Here is a 5,179-nt window from a genome sequence, read left to right as displayed (position 1 = left end):
ATTTAGTTGGTAATTGAAACAAATAAATAAGAAATTTTAATAGAAGCGAGTGGGTCCAAAGTCGCAAGGAAGCAGCCAGAAGAAGCTGGAGTATTAAGTAGAGTGCTTTAGAAGTCACCCCAAAGTAGATGATATATGAATGGTGTCCCTAATAGAAAGTAGGACAAAAGATAACAGGACAAGCTTGAAAGAGGGAACAGAATAAGGTCATAAGATATATTTGTTTAAGGTATATTTGTTAGTCTTTATGATTCCCACTGCAAACTGAGCTAAGCTAGTCTTGGTCACTCAAAGTCATTAGTCTTCTGATGTAATTATTGGTAGTCTTTGATTCAAAGGGTAAGGTGAAGGCTATTTCTCTTCTCATTCAACCTTATTTTCAGGTAGTGTATTAAAATGAGTATACCTCTTGGTCCACATTTGCCACATATAAAGTCATTTACTATTATCATGCACAATACTGGCTATTTTGGGAAGCTCAGCTTGGTGCAGTTCAACTCATTTTCTCTTTCATTCAGTGACAAGTTCTTGCATGAAACATTTACTCCAACTCAGATTCATCAGAATTCTAATGGCAGAATCAGTCAATTTTCTAAATGAATCAGGTTCAGCATTTTCTACTAAATGAAGTGTACATGATGAAATGGAATTTTATATCTAAGGTGTTGATCCTTAGTTAGTAAAATTTACAGAGAAAAATTTATCTAAATTTTCAGCCAATTTTGTCTCTTATACACATCATTTCACCAAAGAAAATTTAATTCAACTAGATTATGTAAATTTTGTATCTTCTTGTGCAAATTTAATGATCTATGAAGCATTTTCTATTGATGTCTCAAGAAGGATTTTTGAATAGGATACTTCATGTTTTAATTAACTGCCCTTGGATTTAAAATTATCTCACACACACATATATTCTAGTGGCTACACAAAAGTACATTACACAAACTCATAGATGACAACTCCTTAATAACATAAAGTTTCTTGCCCTCAAGATGGATCACAGGTCAAACAGATATGCACATCATGACACAACTGCTGATTTGACTACAGTTCAACCATTACACTGAGAAATAAAATATTAAAATCTGATGGAAGGAACTGAAATTAGAAAAGGTTTCATGGCAGTTTGGCCCACCATGTTCTTCTCACCAGTGCTCCATGGCTGCCTCGCTGCCGCCTGGGGAAGGCATATAAGGAATCTACCTAAGACAGCTGTGCAGAATGGAGCTGGAGGAGCCTTATTTGTGAACAGAGATACTCCTGAGAATAACCCAGATGCTCCATTTGATTTCATACCGGAAAACTGTAAGAAGATGCCATTGCAAAAAACTACCCAAAAGGGCATAAAGCAGCTGCTCTGCTTCCAGACCTAGATTTTGCCCAAAAACAGAATGGATGGCTGCCCCTCTCTATGAACAAGGTTGCAGAAATTTTACAGGTACCTCCAATGAGAATATATGAAGTAGCAACTTTTTATACAATGTATAATCGAAAGCCAGTTGGAAAGTGTCACATTCATTCAAGTTTATACTACCACATCTTGCATGCTTCAAAACTCTGACTGCATACTGGAAGCCATTTAGAAAAAACTTGGAATAATATTGGAGAGAATACACTTGAGAAACTTTTCACTCTTATAGAAGTGGAATGTTTAGGGGCCTGTGTAAACACACCAATGGTTCAAATAAATGACAACTACTGTGAGGATCTGACATCTAAGTATACTGAAGAAATTATTGATGAACTCAAGTCTGGCAAACTCCCCAAAACTGGGCCAAGGAGTGGAGCTTCTCATGTGAGCCAGTCAGAGGTCTTACCTCTTTGACTGAACCAGCTAAAAGGACCTGGGTTTGCTGTACAAGTAGGGCTTTAATTTAATTCAATCATAAATATGTCACTGGAGAAATGAAATATGAATCTCCTACCTAAATTTTTTATATTATTTGTTCATTTCTATCTGTTTATACCTTGCTTATAACTTGGCAACTTACAGCTGTAAGTACCATGTAAGACCTTCAGAGCATCACTTTAAAGTCTTCTGCTATCTTGGTTAACTATGAACACATTATTTCATAATCTAGTTAACAGTTATTTCAACATTATCCATTTTCAACTGTGCCTTCACTTTTATCAATAACATTAAGGTACTGTGAAATAAAAATTTTGTCAAATTTTAAACAAAAAAAGGAAAGTGAAACATAAAAGGAAGTGAAAGTGAAAGTCACTCAGTCGTGTCTGACTCTTTGCCACCCTGTGGACTATACAGTCCATGGAATTCTCCAGGCCAGAATACTGGAGTGGGTAGCCTTTCCCTTCTCCAGGGGATCTTTTCAACCCAGGGATCAAACCCAGGTCTCCTGCATTGCGGGCAGATTCTTTACCAGCTGAGCCACAAGGGAAGCCCAGAAGTGACACTGAATTGATCATTGCTTGAAAGTAGTATTTCAACAAAGAGAAAAAGAAAATTTCTTTTGAATAAAGCAAAAACTGTTAGGGTCTTAAATTACAATAGTGGTAGCAGGAGTTAGGAATTGTTCATAACAGTTTTCTTTATCCCTTCAGCTAACTGAGGTATAATTGACAGATAAAGTTGTTTACATTTAAGGTATACTACATTCTGATTTGATATAAATATGCATTGTGAACTATTTACTACAATTAAGATAATTAGCATATTTGTTATTACCTTCCTGTGTGTGTGAGAACCTGTGTGTGTGATAACTTGCTTAGCAAATTTCAAGTGTACAATACAATGTAATTAATTATAGTCACCATGTACATTTGATCCTCAGATCTTACTCATTATGCATGAAAGTTTGTATGTTTTAACCAATATCTCCCCATTTCTTCCACTTCCTGTCTCTGGCAACCTCATTCTACTCTCTGGTTCTATGAATTTTCTCTAGAGTCCACATGTAAATGAATATATTTTTGGTATTTGTTTGTGTCTGTATGTCTAGTTTATTTCATTTAGCATAATGCCCTCCATTTTTATCCATGCTATCACAAATAGCAGGATTTCCTGCTTTTTTATAGCTGAATAAAATTCTAATGTTATAATATTCTGAATAATATTCTCTTCTATCTACCATATTTTATTTAGTTGTTTCCCTACTTTGAGTGTCATGAATGATGCTGTGATGAAAAATGAGAGAAGATATCTCCTTGAGATGCTGATTGTGATTTTTTTCCTTTGAATATATATTCAGTAATGCATTGCTGGATCACATGGTTGTTTTATTTTTAATTTTTTGTCCACAGTGGCTGTAGCAATTTATATTCCCACCAACATCGTACAAGTGTTCCCTTTTCTCCACTTTCTCAACAACATTGATCATAACAGTTTCCAAAGGCATAAAATAAACAGACATACATCTTAATACAATCCATAGATTTAAAAAAAGACAGTTACATGCCACTTTCTTGTGACTTAAACTATAGAATTTGTCAACTTTGACCAACTTGACCAAATAATATACAAGAGTACTTGTGGCGCAGGGTAGACAAGTCTTGTTGGGGCTTGCTCGCTCTCTACGGCTTGACCTGGCAAATCTCAGTTTTGGGCCAATATTGTCCAGCTTGCAAAGTTCATGAAATCAACAGAAGTTAGAGGTAGATGTACATTTGGAACAACATAGATTCCAACCATGAAAATAAAATTCAGTTTATTTTTTTATTGATTATATCCTTTCTATTGAATGAAAAGCTTATCACTCAAAATAGCCTTTGAGGAACATATTAGAGTCAGTTCTAATGAAGTGGATGAACCTAGAGCCTATTATACAGAGTAAAGCAAGTCAGAAAGAGAAAAACAAATACTGTATATTAATGCATATACATGGAATTTTCAAAGATGGTACTGATGATCCTATCTACAGGGCAGCAAAGGAGAAACAGACTTAAAGAATGGACTTTTGGATTCAGTGTGAGGAGAGAGTGGGGTAATTTGAAAGAATAGCATTGAAACATATACAATACCACATGTCAGTGAGAGTTTAATGTATGAAGTGGGGCACCCAAATCTGGTGCTCTGTGGCAACCTAGAGGGATAGGGTGGGGAGGGAGGTGGAAGTGGACTTCGGGATGAAGGGGACACATGCATGGCAAAAACCATCACAATATCGTAAAGTAGTTATCCTCCAATTAAAATAAATAAATTTAAAAAATGGCCTTTGATTATTTAATCCTTAGGTGGTCCATATGATCCCCAATTATAAGCAAGAGTATTGGGAGTGGTGAGGACAGACATCAGCTAGATGTTAGTTTGCAGGGAAGGTCAGAAATGTTTGGCATTTCTCTGGTGGGAACAGGTTATGATGGAGATCAAAGGACAGGAGAGTTAATGAAATTAATTACATTCCTTTTTTTTGTTGTTTTTAACCTTTCTGTAAACCACATTCTTCTGCCATGAGTTTAAACAACTCCACTATAGTGATGTTTCGGCTTCCCTTTTGTGTGAAAGAGTGACCCCAGCCTTTTGCATAAGCACATTCACTGGATAACAATCTGCAGACTCATAAGTAAATACAAGTCCCTTATATGACTCCCCTGATGACCCTTATGATAAACAATCCCTCTCACCTCTCAAGGTCTTCCCCTTGTGTGCTCTTTAGAGAAAACCCCTGCAGGGCTTACCAAAAATATCCTTTTATTTTTTAATTTGAATTGACCAATCCAGCCTTAGTTTAGGAACCCCAAAGCACTCCTTCTACAGATGCTAATAAAAGTCCTGGTCTTGCTGATCTCTCTTCCTCCCCACCTTGACCTCCCTGTTTGGCCCCTTGAGTTATGTCATGTCCTTCCTCCAGGGCCCCTGAGCAGTAAGCTGCTCTATTTCTATTATCTTGCCAACTTTTGTTAAACCATGGTGTAGAATCCCTCCTCCCAGATCTTTTCTTCAGTTCAGTCACTCAGTCGTGTCCGACTCTTTGCGACCCCATGAATCAGAGCACGCCAGGCCTCCCTGTCCATCACCAACTCATGGAGTTTACTCCAACTCATGTTCATCGAGTTGGTGATGCCATCCAGCCATCTAATCCGCTGTTGTCCCCTTCTCCTCCTGCCCCCAATCCCTCCCAGCATCAGAGTCTTTTCCAATGAGTCAACTCTTCGCATGAGGTGGCCAAAGTATTGGAGTTTCAGCTTTAGCATCATTCCTTCCAAAGAAATCCCAGGG

At 37.2% G+C, this 5,179-nt stretch overlaps 1 pseudogene; it reads left to right on the top strand.

Annotated features, from left to right (window-relative positions):
* The first annotated feature begins 1,139 nt into the window (after positions 1–1,139).
* Positions 1,140–1,876, top strand: LOC105003814 (annotated as a pseudogene).
* Positions 1,877–5,179: the final 3,303 nt, after the last annotated feature.

This window comes from Bison bison, unplaced genomic scaffold (genome assembly GCF_000754665.1).
Source record: "Bison bison bison isolate TAMUID 2011002044 unplaced genomic scaffold, Bison_UMD1.0 scf7180017864471, whole genome shotgun sequence".
Classification (NCBI taxonomy): domain Eukaryota; kingdom Metazoa; phylum Chordata; class Mammalia; order Artiodactyla; family Bovidae; genus Bison; species Bison bison.
Note: the sequence above shows the minus strand (reverse complement) of the source record. Positions and strands in the feature narration are given on the sequence as shown.